We start from the raw sequence: 15,907 nt of genomic DNA, 5'->3' as shown, positions 1-15,907 counted from the left end.
AACCCTCCCTAGTGCATCAAGTTACATGAAGACTGAGCATATCCTTATCCCCAGAGGCCAGGCAAGGCAGCCTTGCCAGGGGGAAGTGATCCACAAACAGGCAATAGAATCCATGATAGAAACAGCATCCCCTGCCCCCTGCCTTCCGCTCGCCAGGTGACCTACATGAAGACCAAGCCACCCATTGGCCATATATGTCCAGGGGACCTAGGTTCAGACTATGCATGCTTCTTAGTTGATACCTCAGCCTCTGTAAGCTCCCATGAGTCTGGGTTAGTTGTCTCTGTTGGTCTTCTTGTGAGGTTCCTGTCCTCTCCGGGTCCTTCATTTTCCCCCCAACACTTCCACAGGACACCTGGAGCTCACCCTATGCTTGGCTGCAGGTCCCAACACATGTCCAGATCTGCTGCTGGGTGGAGCTTCCCAGATGACAGTCATGTTAGGCTACTGTCATGTTAGGCTCATGTACATCTTTCTGGGCTAATGTATATAAATACAAAGATGTTTTCACTAGGATATATCTCTAGATAAATAAAAAAACAGAGCTTTCATAATTTACTTCTGAAAAAGCTAAAAGCATATGCCTCCAATGTTTTTCTCTAAAAGCCAGTCTCAGTTTGCACATTGCCCTTGCATTTTTGCCTTTTCAGCTATGGTCTCCTATTAAGTATGTTCCATTTTTTTGCTAAGACATTGCTGACCTTGCAATCTTTTTTGTGGAAGGGTTGGCAATGGTAGCTGCAGATTAATACCAGCTCAAATTTCATTGCTTTTGATTAAGGTCCTGAGGTCAGAAAAATGTAATTTGTACTGGAAAAGGTAGTATAGGAAGAACATGACAGCAATTAATTCTTTCTTTGCTGAAGACAATGACAAAATACCCCTTAATAGCTTCAGTATCTTTAATATATCATGAAAGGCAAATTTAGTTTACCTCTTATTTACTTGTAGATAGGTTTTTAAAGGGTTTAATGTTAAATTTTGTTAATCATTTCAAAGTGAGAATACATGTTAACATTGTTTGCAAAATTTAATTCATATTCACAAACTAACAATTTTAACACCCCATTTCATAACATGATCTAATACTAATTATTTCTTAAGAATTTATCTCTAAGTGCTTCATGACAGAATTCCATTCACAGTATTTAGTTTCTGATGTATGAATAACAAATAAAATGAAGGTGGAAAAGAGGAAACACAAATGTGTCTGTATGTATAGGAGAGATGGATGGAGGGAGGATGTGACAAAGAGAGAAAAACACATAAACACATGGGAATGAGAAAGAATGCAAGGGAGGGAGGGCAGGTGAGATGTCCAGAAAGAGATTTCCTTATCATGTGAGGGCACATTGAAAAGGCAGCCATATTTGAACCAGAAAGTGAGTGCTTACTAGGAAACAAACTGGCAGACCATTTGATATTGGAAGAGGAATATTCAGACTTGAGGAATGTAAGTATTTATTACCCAGGAAATAGCATTTGTTATACAAACCAAGCAGTCCAATATATATATATATTCAATATTGAATATATATATTCAAATAATATCAATAAGAAAAATGATTTCAACTAAGGATGCAGCTGTTCTGAAGTACTGAGTTTAGAACAATTATCTTGTTATAAAGAAAGTGTCCATTCTGAAGATTATTTTCATTTGAGTCACTTCTGGAGTAGATTAAGGTAGAATAATGAAAAGTTAGTAATGGTTGATCAAATTAATAACAAGTAAATAACATAACCTTCCATATGACACAGAGAAATTGAGTTTATTAAAAGATGGGGAAGTGTTGATGTTTGTAATTAAATTTTAACTTGGTGACTTGAAGTGCTGTCTTTGATCATTTATCACATCTCTTTTAAACATTTTGATCATAATTTTTTTAGAATGACCTTGATTTAATGTTTAATCACAAATGATTTTTTTCACTGAATATCTTTTACACTCTTGAAAGTGTGGCATCTGTGAAAACCAGAAACTGTTGTCTTCTTTAATTGTAGAGTATGCTACAATATTTCTCTCCTGCTGTGCTTGATTATAAGCTCTGTTAGAAACCAGAATAGCACAAAATGAAACAATGTTTCTGGCAATCAATTTTGCTAAGAACCAAGAACTGAATTTCTTAAATTCTCAAGTTCACTATGGACATTCACTGCTGATCACATTATTCCATCAAAATGTTTTATAAAATTCATGGTAGGCAAATATTATTATCATGGCAACAAATTTAATAGCTGTATACATTTTAAGACAAAATTTAAAAGGGACAAATATATCACAAATCAAGTTTTGAGGGCAGACTTCAAGAGCTGAATATTTGTAGGTCTTTGACAGCTCTAATGTCCACCTTTCTACCCAGTGTTCCTCACTTTGACCTCTCTGATGAGATTTTTTTGGATGTCATACGGATTCTACTCCTATATTGTATGTACCTACCATTATAAGCATGAGCAATTTGCATTTTATTCTCTGCAACACTTTTAAAAACAATTTTATTATTCTCATTTATTACAGTTTATTTAATTTGTATCCCAGCTGTGTCCCCCTCCCTTGTCTTCTTCAATCCCACCGTCTCTACCTCTTTTCTAGCTATGCTCCTCTCTTAGTCCACCGGTAGGGGAGGTCTTCCTCACCTTCTATTTGACCCTAGCCTATCAGGTCTCATCAGGACTGGTTGCATTGTCTTCCTCTGTAGCCTGGCAAGGCTGAATCCCCAAAGGGGGAGTATTCAGAGAGCCTGTCACTGAGTTCATACCACAGAAAGCCCCTGCTCCCATTATTGAGGAACCCACTTGGAGACTGAGTCTATGGGCTACATCTGAGCCAGGGTTTTAGGTTCTTTCCATGCATTGTCCTTGGTTGGGGTATCAGTCTCTGCAGGGCCCCCAAGGCTCAGTTTTTTTGTTCTGTTGGTCTCCTTTTGGAACTCCTATCCCCTCCAGGTCTTTCTATCTCCCCCTTTTTTCAAAGGATTATCAGTTTTGATAACATAATGAGACCCTGTATTGAAGATGATGATGATTATGATAACTGTAATAATACAAATTATTCTCAAAAGTGTTGCAGAGATTACCTGAAGAATGGATACAGAAATTGTGGTACATTTACTACTCAGCAATTAAAAACAAGTAGATCATGAAATTTGAAGGCAAAGGTAATCCTGAGTGAGGTAACCCAGAAGCCGAAAGACACATATGGTATATACTAACTTATAAGTGGATATTAGCCCCTGCCATTGATCCACCGATCTGTTTCTATGCCAGTACCAGGCCTTCTTTTTTTTACTACTGTTACTCTATAGTACAGCATGAGAACAGGACGGAGATACCTCCAGAACATCTTTTATTGTAGAGGATTATTTCAGCTATTCTGTGCTTTTTGTTTTCCCATATGAAATTGAGAATTTTCTTTCTAGGTCAGTAAAAAATTGTTCTGGTATTTTGCTGGGAATTGTATTCAATCTATAGATTGCTTTTGGTAGGACTGCCATTTTTACAATGTTAATCCTATTGATCCATGAGCATAGGATATTCTTCCATCTTTTGAAATCTTCAATTTATTTCTTCAGACAACAAGGTGCTTTATGTTATTAGTGGCTATTGTGAAGAGTGATATTTCCCTAATTTCATTATCAGCCTGTTTGCCTTTTGTAGGCAGGAGGGCTTCAGATTTTTTGAGTTAATTTTTCATCCAGCCTCTTTGCAGAAGGTATATATCAGCTGAAGGAGTTCTCTGGTAGAATTTTTTGGTCACATGTATACTATCATATCATCTGTGACTACTGATACATTGACTTCTTCATTTCAGATTTGTATTCCCTTGATCTCCTTTAGTTGTCTTATATCTCTAGCTATTACTTCAAGTACTCTGTTGAAGACATAAGGAGAAAATGGGCAGTCTTGCTTTCCTTGATTTCAGTGGGATAGATTTCAGTTTTTATTAATATAGTTTTTGTTAGCTGTAGGCTTGCTGTAAATTGCTTTTACTATGTTAAGGTATGTGCTTTGCATCCCTGATCTCTCCAAAACTGTAAACATGAATGGGTGCTGGATTTTCTCAAATGATTTTTCAGCTTCTAAAGATATGATCATGTATAATTTTTCTTTCAGTTTGTTTAGATAGTGGATTACATTGATAGATTTATGAATGTTGAACCACCCCTGCATGCCTGGGATGAATCCTACTTGGTCATGGTGGATGATATATTTAATGTGTTCTTGGATTCTCTTTGTGAGTATTTTATTGAGTATTTTTGTGTCAATGTTCATAAGCGAGATTGGTCGTAATTTATCTTTGTTGGGTCTTTGTGCAGTTTAGGTATCAAGGTGACTGTTGCCTCATAGAATGAAGTTGATAATGTTCCTTCTGTTTCTATTTTGTGGAATATTGAATACTTTGAAGAATACTAGAGTTAGCTCTTCTTTGAAGGTCTTGTAGAATTATGCATTGAAGCCTTCTGGCCCTGGTTTGTTTGGTTTTTGTTTGTTTGTTTGTTTGATACGATACTTTTGATGAGAACTTCTATTTCCTTTAGGGGATATAGGATTATCTAATTTATTAATCTGGTCTTTATTCCGCTTTGGTAAAGGAATCTATCAAGAAAATTGTCCATTTCTTTCATATTTTAAAATTTTGTTTCATATAGGCTTTTGAAATTGGACCTGATGATTCTTTGGATTTCCTCAGTGTATGTTTTTATGTCCCCCCTTTCATTCTGATTTTGTTGATTTGGACAGTGCCCCTTTGCCTTTTAGTTAATTTGGCTAAAGGTTTATCTATCTTATTGATTTTTTTGAAGAACTAGCTCTTTGTTTCACTGATACTTTGAATCGTCTCTTAGTATCTAATATATTGGTTCTAGCCCTGATTTTGATTATTTCCAGCAGTCTACTCATCTTGTGTGTGTCTTTTTCTTCTCCTTCTTCTCCTTTTTCTCCTTCTTCTCCTTCTTCTTCTTCTTTTCCTCCTCCTCCTCCTCCTCCTCCTCCTCCTCCTCCTCCTCCTCCTCCTCCTCCTCCTTCTTCTTCTGTTTCTTCTTATTCTTCTGCTTTCAGGTGTGCCATTAAGTTGTTTCTATGAATGTCTCGTGAGTTAGGATAAATTGTACCTTAATTTTCATTGAATTCTAGGAAATATTTAATTTTGTTCTTTTTTTTTTCCTCCCTGACCCAGTTGTCATAGAGTAGAGAGTTGTTCAGTTTCCAAGTGTGTGTATGTCTTTTGTTTTTTCTTTTATTGTTGAGGTCTAGTTTTAAACCATTGTGGTCTGATATGCAATGAATTATTTCAATTTTCTTATATCTGTTAGGTTTGCTTTGATCAATTTTGGAAAAGGTTTCATATGGTGTTGAGAAGAAGGTATACTCTTTTGTGTTTGATTGGAAGGTTTTGTAAACATCTATTAGGTCAATTTGATTTAAGACCGCTGTAAGTGTCATTACGTCTTTGTTTAGCTCCTGTCTCAATAATCTACCCCTTGGTGAGAGTCGGATGTTGAAGTCTCCCATTATTAAGGCATTGGGATTTAAGCTTTAATAATGTTTCTTTGACAAATGCAGGAGCCCTTGTGTTTGTTTCATAGAAGTTCAGGATTGTGATGTCCTCCTTGTAGATTTTTCCTTTGATGAGAATGAAGTTCTCCTCTCCATCTCTTTTGATGAATTTTGATTGAAAGTCTATTTTATTAGATATTAGGATGGCTACTCCAACTTGCTTCTTGTGTCAGTTAGGTTGGAAATTCTTTTTTTTCAGCACTTTTCTTGGAGACTTGGCAGAAGTGTCTATCTTTGTTGCTGAGTTGTGTCTCTTTTTTTTAACACTTTGAATTTTCTTCCTATATTTTTTGATTTTCTTTTTAATGTTTATTTATTTATTTATTTATTACACTTTATTCACTTTGTATCCCCCATTAAGCCCCTCCCTCCTCCCCTCCCAATCCCTCCCTCCCTCTCCCTTCTTCACTCATGCCTCTCCCCAAGTCCACTGATAGGGGAGGTCCTCCTCTCCTTCCTTCTGATCTTAGTCTATCAGATCTCATCAGGAATGGCTGCATTGTCATCTTCTGTAGCCTGGTAAGGCTGCTCCCCCCTCAGGGGGAGGTGATCAAAGAGCAGACCAATCAGATTATGTCAGAGGCAGTCCCTCTTCCCATTACTATGGAACCCACTTGGACACTAAACTGCCATGGGCTACATCTGTGCAGGGGTTCTAGGTTATCTCCATGCCTGGTACTTGGTTGGAGTATGAGTCTCTGGGAAGACCCCTGTGTTCAAATTTTCTGGTTCTGTTGCTCTCCTTATGGTGTTCCTGTCCTCTCCAGATCTTACTATTTCCCACTTTTTACATAAGATTCCATGCACACATCCAACAGTTGGCCATAAGTCTCATCGTCTGCTTTGATAATCTGAAGGGCAGAGCCTTTCAGAGGCCCTCTGTGGCAGGTTCCTAGGTTGTTTCTTGTTTTCTTCTTCTTCTGATGTCCTTCCTCTTTGCCTTTCTGGATAGGGATTGAACATTTTAGCAAGAGTCCTCCCTCTTGATTAGTTATTATAAATAATACATAAACACTTAAAGAAATGCTCAACTTAGGAAAATGCAAATTAAAATGACCCTGAGATTTCACCTTATAGCCATCAGAATGGCTAAGATGAAAAACTCAAGTGACAACACATGCTGAAGATGCTCTGGAGTAAGGGGAACCCTCCTCCACTGCTGGTGGGAATGTAAACTTGTAAGGCCACTCTGGAAATCCATCTGGCTCTTTCTCAGAAAACTAGAAATAGTGCTTCCTCAAGATCGAGCCATACCATTCCTAGGCATATATCCAAAAGAGGCTCAAGTACACAACAAGAACATTTGCTCAACCATGTTTGTATCAGCTTTATTTGTAATAGCCAGAAGCTGGAAACAACTCAGATGCCCCTCAACTGAAGAATGGATGCAGAAATTGTGGTACATCTACACAATATAATATTACTCAGCAATGAAAAATAAGGAAATCATGAAATTTGCAGGTAAGTGGTGGGACCTGGATAGGAACATCCTCAGTAAGTTGTCCCAGAAGCAGAAAGACACACGGTATATACTCACTCATATAAACATGTAATATAGGATAAACCGACTAAAATCTGTACATCTAAAGAAACTAATCGAGAGAGGACCCTGACTAAAATGCTCAATTCCCATCCCGACTTGTGTTTCTTGAATGCAGCAGAATGTTGGATCTTGTTTCGGCAACCAGTCTATTTATCTTTGTCTTTTTATTTGAGAGTTGAGACCACTGATGTTAATAGATATTAGTTACCAATGATTTGTTAGTTCCATTTATTGTGGAGTTGGTCGTGATTGTGTATTTGTGTACTTGTTTTCTTTTATTTATTTGTTGTAAAGGTGTTTTTATCCTGTGTTTCTTTGGGTGTAGTTATCTCTTTGGGTTGGAATTTTCCTTCTAGTATCTTCTCTAGTGCTGGATTATTGCATATATATTGCTTAAATTTAATTATGTGGTAGAATATTTTGTTTTCTCCATCTACATAGATTGAAATTTTTTCTGAGTATAGTAGTCAAGGTTGACATCTGTGGTCTCTTAATGTCTGCATAATACAGAGGCCCTTCTGGCTTTTGTAGTCACTATTGAGAAGTCTGTTGTGATTCTGATATGTCTGCCTTTATACATATATATTTTTAATGAGGAAAGAATATCTTTTTAAAGTCACATCTGCATCAGTACTTTAATACTCTTACAGAGACATTCAAAGTAAAGAATAAGTCCAGAGGAAATCAACTGGAATATTCTGGCCTTCAGTGTGTTCAAGGAACATTAAATATCTTAGAACAGTTTAAAACAAGTAGGAGAACAGTTGTGACTTGGGGTAAGCCACTTCAAAAAGTATATACTTCAAAAAGTATATATTCAGTTGAATTTCTTACTCTGCTTTTAAAGGATATGGAACTTTAGTATCACTGATACAAAACAAAAAGCTAATGAAATCCTTTAGCAGATGCTGTCTGAGTAAAATTATAGCTGCTAACTGGAGGAAAATTATTGTTAAGAATTTATTTCTAATCGTATATACTAATTTCTCTCTCTCCGTGTGTGTGTGTGTGTGTGTGTGTGTGTGTGTGTGTGTGTGCCACAATCCTAGGCCACATGCCCAAACCCAGCATCTGTGGATACTTTCCTGGGACCGGCAGTGGTGACTTCTGCACTGCTCTGACCCCATGCCTTAGGTCACCTGCTGCCCAAGCCCACTTTCTGTGAGTACCTTCCTGGGTCCAGCGGGTGACTCATACCTTGGGCATTCACTCTCACTGCCGGTGGAGTGAATCCCTTCCTATACTTTGGATGAGGCTCCCAACCTGGGCATCCACTCTCACCATCCTGTGGACAGTTTCTGTGTACTAAAAGTTCCTAGTTCATAACCCAGGAGACAGTACTGAACATTCTGTGGACACCTTCTTGGTCGCAGTGGCTAGTGGTGCTCACTCTCGCCACTTTATGGAGCAAATACAACTGGTACTGTGAGAAAGGCATTTCTCCATTCTGCCTTCTTCTTTCCTGCCTGGCTCACCTAGGTCAGAATCAGCCAGCACAGCACAGACAGTGAACCAGCGGAGCTGAGCTAGGTGTGGGACCCAGTTTCCATTCCCAACCATCTTAAGAAAACCTATGGAATGCTGGAGCAGCTCTAGGCACAGAGATGTATCCACCAGTGCCCCAGAATCATGGCCCACATAGGCTAGAAACAATGAGCTCAACATCAACTGAGAACTCAGAAGAGCTGAGCTTGACACCTGACACAAGTACCCTTGTCCTCCTCCCCAAGGAGGCCTGTGGAGCACTAAAGCAGCTCTAGGCTTGGAGATCTTTCTGCCTGTGTCCCAGCTGCTTGACATACTTGAGGCACAAACAGTGAGACAGTAGAGACAGTGAATCGAGCATAGACTACTTGAGACTCCAGAGACAGGTGGATCCAGTCTGCAGTACAGGCTCCAGGAACAATCAGTTAATGCTACAGACAACCAAATGGCTAGAGGCCAGTGTAAGAATACAGGCAACAAAAACGAAGATATCATGGCTTCACAAGAATCTGCAAAAAAATCAATAGATATTATATTGCAGCTGAAACACAAGAAATGATCTCAAAGCTATAATTATGCAGTTATTCGAGGAACATAATGGAGAAATGAACAAAAAGAGAGAGACACTTACAAAGGAAATGAACAAAAAAATAGGGGTCATCATGGAAAGACAGGAATCCACATTCAAACTAATGAAGAAAATGGTACAAGACATCAAAACAGAATTAGAATCAATAGAGAAAACTCTGGAGTTGGAGAACTTAGAGAAAAGATCAGGAACCACAAAAGTGAGCATCACCAACAAAATACAAGAGATGGAGGAGAGACTCTCAGGCGCTGAAGATGCAATTACAGAAATTGATACATCTCTCAAATAAAAAATGAAATTAAAAAAGTTCCAGATTAAAAAAAAAAAACATCCAAGAATCCAAGGACACCAGGAAAAGATGAAACCTAAAAATAATAATAATAGATGAAAAAGAAGATTTCAGGATCCAAGGCCCAGAAAATATTCTTGAGTAAAATCATAGATGAAAATTTCTCCAACCTTAAGAAAGAGATGCCCTTAAACATACAAGAGACCTACAAAAAACCAAATAGACTAGACCAGAAAATAAACTCCTCCTTTCGCATAATAATTAAACCATTTTTTAAAAAATGTATCCTGGAATAGAAAAACAGTAGAAAATTTAAATTTGGGCCATACAGGTAAAATATTATATCTTTTTATCTACATCAGTTCCTAAGAACCTCTACACTAACAAAGACCAATTGGGTAAAAAAGAACAGATTCAAAGAAATCCTGAATTAAAGGTATTGATAAATATACTGATGTTACTGTTAGCTTTTAATATTAATAAAAATTAAATTGTTTTGGTATTAAGTTCCATAATGTATGTCATTACTAGATGGTTAAAAAATAAATTCATTTTTATATTTTGAGTGCAGAACTATATTATAAGATATTTAATAGAGCATATTATATGCCAATATATACAAAACAACCTATACATATTACAAATTAAAATGAAATTCCCTCCATTGTGTGAATTGAAATCTTAAGAAGGGCATTATGTTTTGAGAAAGTTATTAATATCACAGTCATATATATTCTATTTTCAAAAGCAAATACACATTATTTTTGAAACTTAAAAACTCCTGCTTGGTTAAAATAGGAAATGACTGGAACCACTAAGAGGCAGCTCTTAATTAGTAGGGGTTCTGATTGCATTGGCCGGAAAATGGGAAGCAGGAAGAGATGATAAATAAAAACTGTGCTAGCAAATAAATACTTTGATTTAGTAAGGGAGAAAATTAACCACTGGGAAGGAAAAGAAAGAAGCTGCTTCTTCATAGCTTTAAGCTTTATTGAAAAATCAATTAAAGTAGTGTGTTGAACCAGCGATTATATCCCAGACCAACCTGCATTAACTCTGGCTCAGCCAGCAGTGGGTAAGATGTGCTGTGACTCCTATGCGTTCTTGTAGCTGAAACTTTACTAGACATTAAGACTGGAAAAGAGTCCTTAAATAAAGAGTAAGTGTAAGATTGGCTTATTTAGTTAAATGAAAAAATATTAGATTTTATTAAGTAATACATATATTATGGACTGTAAATGCTGAAAGACACTTAAAGCATAAATACGACAAAAATTAGTATACAACATATATTGGGGGGGGGTAGGGAATGATTTCTTTGGCTTAGAATTCCACATCATAGGCCATTGTTGATGGAAGTTATAGAAAGAGCCTGGATGTTGGGGACATGGAGAGATGCTGCTTACTGTCCTGATTCTCATGACTTGTTCGGCCTGATTTCTTTTAGAACTCAGAATCACCTGACCAAGGCTAGCCCCACCTACTGGCCCTTCCCCCAGCAGTCACTAGTTCAGAAAATGATCTACAGGCTTGTCTACAACCCAGTCTTTTTTTCTCTCAGATAGCTATAGCTCGTGTCAAATTTACATAAACTAGCCAGCACAGTGTTATAGTCATTTTTTCATCTATTCAAAAATTCTCTTCTCATACAATATATTCCAGTTACAACTTTCATCTCATTTACTCTTCAACTTCCTTCCCTTCTAAGTCTACTATCTTTCTGTCTTTCATTGGAAATTATCAAACTAATAGAAAGAAAAAAGCCTTGATGGCTTGTGCATAAATTATGCTCACTCGGGAGTCTATAACATTTAGAAAGATGACCTGGTGCAGACCTGTACAAGCCCTGTGCATGCTTCATCAGTCTGTGTGAGTTCATATGAGCTTTGCTCAGTTGACTTAGAGGGCCTGTTCCCCACTGTCCCCTCTGTCTTTTATACCTTTTCAGTCTCCTCCTCTGTGAGATTTTGTGAGCTCTAAAGAGAAAACATGATGGAGATATCCCATTGAAAGCTATGTTTCAAGGTATATTTGTCTGCTTCTGTCTGTCTGTCTCTGTCTTTGTCTCTATTTTTTCTGTCTCTCTATGTCTGTGTCTCTCTCTCTTCATAACTATTGGCTGTGAGTCTGTGCATTTGTTCCCATCTAGTACAGGAGGAAGCTTCACAGATGATGGCTGAATAGGGCAGTGACCTGTGGGTATAACGGGAGTAGCTTTACCAGGCCACAGAGGAAGACAATGCAGCCAGTCCTGATGAGACCTAACAGACTAGGATCAGAAGGAAGAAAAAGAAACCCTCCCTTACCAGTGGACTTGGGGAGGGGCATGCGTGGAGAAGGGGGAGGAAGGGAAGGGTTGGGAGGGAAGAAAGAAGGGAACTAGAGGGGGGATACAAAGTAAATAAAGTGCAATTAAAAATAAAATTAAGCTAAAATTAAAAAAGAGTCATTTTTATCACTTTTGGTTGTTGATTCTTTGATTTTGTTTGTTTTGTTTTGTTTTTTTGTTTGTTGGTTTAGTTTGGTTTGTTAGTTTTGTTTATTTATTTTTTTATTATTATTTTTTGTTAGTTTTGATTTTAAGACCACTGATATATGATTTTAACTTAGGTCTCTGGGCTATCTAGGCTGGAATGATTTTCATTGAATTTTATGTAATATGTTTTTAGGTTTCTTTTTAATTTTTATTTTTATTAATTACAGGTTATTCACTTTGTATCCTCCCTGTAGCTCCTGCCCTCTTCCCCTCCCAACCCCACCCTCCCTGCCCCTTCTCCACCCATGTCCCTTCCCAAGTCTACTGATGGGAGAGGTCATCCTTCCCTTCCTTCTAATCCTAGTCTGTCAGGTCTTATCAGGAGTGGCTGTATTGTTTTAAGTTTAGCAGTTTGGGCCTAAAGAGAATGCTTAGTCTTGTCCTCTATATTTTTAGTTACTGTAATTATTAGTTTGTCATTTTCTTTATCCTTTAAAAATAAATTGAAGTTTTATGATTTTATTATGTTTGTTTCATTTATCCAACTTATTTCTATTTCACTCTTTTGTTCTATCTTGATTATTTTCATTTCTCCTCAGTTGTATACTAGTCATGGTTCTGTAGAGGATCCCATACCATATAATGATTACATGTTAAAAGAAGATTTAATAGACTAGTTTACATGGTGCTGGCCAGGACATCCAATGTTGTCTGTCTCTCCCTACAGACACTAAGAGTGGATATCCCAGAAGTTATCACCTGGAAAATTCCTGAAGAAATAATTGTCTTCATTACACGTTGAAAGACTAAAGCAACTGGGTTCCAATGACAGGTTAGTATGGCAGCGGCAGCAATAATATAGACACATACAGTTTCTTTTGGCACATTAATTTGAATGGTTATTTTATCATTATATAAAATACCACACACACATATACTTATTGTATATTTAGGAATATAAATATATTTATACCTAAGCTTAACATTTATAATCTGATCTACATACCAGTCTTTGATATCTAGGTGCATGACTTTATTTCTTTGCATTATAACAATTGTGTGTTAAATAACTAACAGATCATTAAATCTACGGTGTTCAAGATCACTATGAAATGAGTGTTATAATTTATATTATATTCTATTTTTATTATATCTAATAATGTTTCTTGCCATATAGGTATTTACTTTCCAACTCCCATAAGGTAGTGATGCTGCAGACACATTCTGTCTTCAAAATGTCTTGATTTTCCCTACATTTTCATATGATATATTTGTGAAATATGGAGTTTAGTTTAAGAGTTTCAATTTCACTTTTCTTTCAGCACATGATTTCTAATGAGATTTAAAACCCTAATTAGAGCATAATGCTTGTAAGAAATGTGTTGTTGCTTCACTGATCTCAAGGTTTAATCATAGGTTTTTTTTCTCAAACTGATATCCTTCTTTGAAGATTATTACATATATATTATAAGTAAGTATAATATGTATATTATAAAGTAAATGTAATATGTATTGTGCTTATATTTATGTGTATATGGTTTCAAATATAACCACTTTGGATTGGTTAACCATTTAGGAGATTCTTTCCTATGTCAGGTTCATTCTCCATCACTCTGCAGTCAGTAAGGATCTGTAGATTTTGCCCAGAATTGGGAGCCCATAAACTTTTCCTTTTTCTCCTTAGCATGTCTATTGTTATTGTCACTGTTTTGAAGCTGTTTATGCTGTCATGTCTAAGACAGACTTTTCACAGCAGCCATCCTGATATTCTGGTTTTTATACTATTTTCTCTTCTCCTAATATGATGTTCTCTGAGCCAAAGATGTAGGAGCTATGATATAGATCTATTTATTAGAGCTATGATTTCCATATACGTTTGATCTATGTATGTGTCCAGATGTGGTATTTCAGTGATGGTCTCCGTTTTCTGCAAAGAGAAACTTCTTTGGTTAAAGGTGGTAGCTAAATTTACCTGTGAGTGTTGGTGTAAGATTTAGAATGTAGTTAGGAGTTGCGTTGGTCATACAAAGTGGTGATCATAAATTACCCTTTCAGGCCCAGAAGATCAGCAGCCCTGGGAAGCTGGCTAAGTTTCTACAACAAGGGAAGATTTTCCTCCTTCTGAGTAGTATGTAAGAACTATTCCAATATGTGAATGCCACTTACTACATCTTTAAGTATACCTTGCTATTGTGGCTGCTGTTGTGATTTGTAAGTATCGCAGCTGGATAGGACTATTACTTGATTTACTCCCTTGTATAAAAGATGGCTACGTTGCTGACAACAGGCAGTCCTGGAATATTGAGAGTCTTAAGTCTGGTTATCTATCTGTTGGTTGCCACCAATATGTCAGTGCCACTTAGATGGATATTTTATCATGTTAGTTATTAAGTACCACAGCTGGGAGTACAATTAATTATGTTCCTTCTTTGTATAAAAGCTGAAACCCTCCCATATACAGTTTTTTTCTGATACTATGATATCCAGAACCCAGAAAGGAGGCTTTCATTCATATTAGATACAGCCAGAAATACGTGAGTCATGTGTCTTAAGTATGAGGTTTTTAAACAGTAGGGACACACTTTCAAATTCAGAGAGGCAACCAGCAGCAACAGCAATAGTCTATATTGTTTTGGGAATGGCTTATAGTTTTCTTATAAACTGTATGAAAGGGAGGTTCTGGTGGCTGGTACTGAAATTTTTTAGTGTATGGGTCTTGTGAAAAAATATATACATGTAGGCATACATAATTTATGAGTATTTAATATATATAATTATTAAATTGTACACTCCATAATGTGTGTAATTATTGGGTAAATAGAAAATAACATGCTTCAGCCTTTTCCTACTGGTGGTAACTAATATTTCACCAAAATTCTCACCTCTCTTCTCTCTTTGTATAATTCTTTTTTAATTTTATAATTATTATTATTTATTACAATTTATTCAGTTTGGGTTTTTTTTTGTGGCCCCCTGCCTCTTCTCCTCCCAATCACACCCTCTGTCCTTCTTCTCCCCCTATGCCCCTCCCATAGTCCACTGATAGGGGTGGTTTTCCTTCCTTTCATTTTGACACTAGTCTATCAGGTCTCATCAGGGCTAGTTGCATTGTTTTCCTCTGCAGCCTGGTAAGGCTGTATCTCCCAGGGGGAAGTGATCAGAGAGCCTGTCACTGAGTTCATGCTAGAGAAAGCCCCAGCTCCCCTTGTCAGGGAACTTACTTGGAAACTGTGTCCACGGACTACATCTGAGCTGCAGTTTTTTTAGGTCCTCTCCATGCATTGTCCTTGGTTGGGGTATCAGTCTCTACAGGGCCCCCAGAGCTAAGTTTATTTTAATTATTTATTTATTTAACTATTTATTTATTTATTTTCCTTTGTTGGTCTCCTTTTGGATCTCCTGTTCCTTCCATGTCTTTCTATATCCCCTTTATTTTGTAAGATTTCCTGCACTCTACCTGCACTCTATGAGTCTGAGCCTTTGCTTCAATACTTTGATCAATAGAGTCTTTCAGAAGCTACCTGTGTTAGGCTCCTGTCCTGTTCCCTGTCTTCTCCTGTTTCCAATGTCTATCACATTTGTTCTTCTGAATGAGGATTGAGCATCTTCTCTAGGGTCTTCCTTGTTGTTTAGCTTCTTTAGGAGTATACATTTTAGTATGTTTATCTTATATTATATGGCTTACATACCTATCTTATGTTGAAGTAATTTGGGTTGTTTACTATGTTTGTTTGTTTGTTTGTTTGCTTTTAAAGTAGACTATTCATTGAATTATATCCTTATTTTCAAATTTGTATGACTTTATTTAAATATTAAATTTGTTTTTGTACATTTAAGAAATATTTATTTTTATATAGTTCTTTTATTTATATTATTGGGCTCATTATGTTCATATTTCTATAAGATGTACCATAACTTAAAATGACACTCTTCATATCTATTATAAGGATTTTTCCTTGCCCACTATGAATT

This window comes from Meriones unguiculatus, chromosome 2 (assembly GCF_030254825.1).
Source record: "Meriones unguiculatus strain TT.TT164.6M chromosome 2, Bangor_MerUng_6.1, whole genome shotgun sequence".
Taxonomy (NCBI): Eukaryota; Metazoa; Chordata; class Mammalia; order Rodentia; family Muridae; genus Meriones; species Meriones unguiculatus.
The sequence above is the reverse complement of the archived record's forward strand: the minus strand, read 5'-3'. Positions refer to the sequence as shown.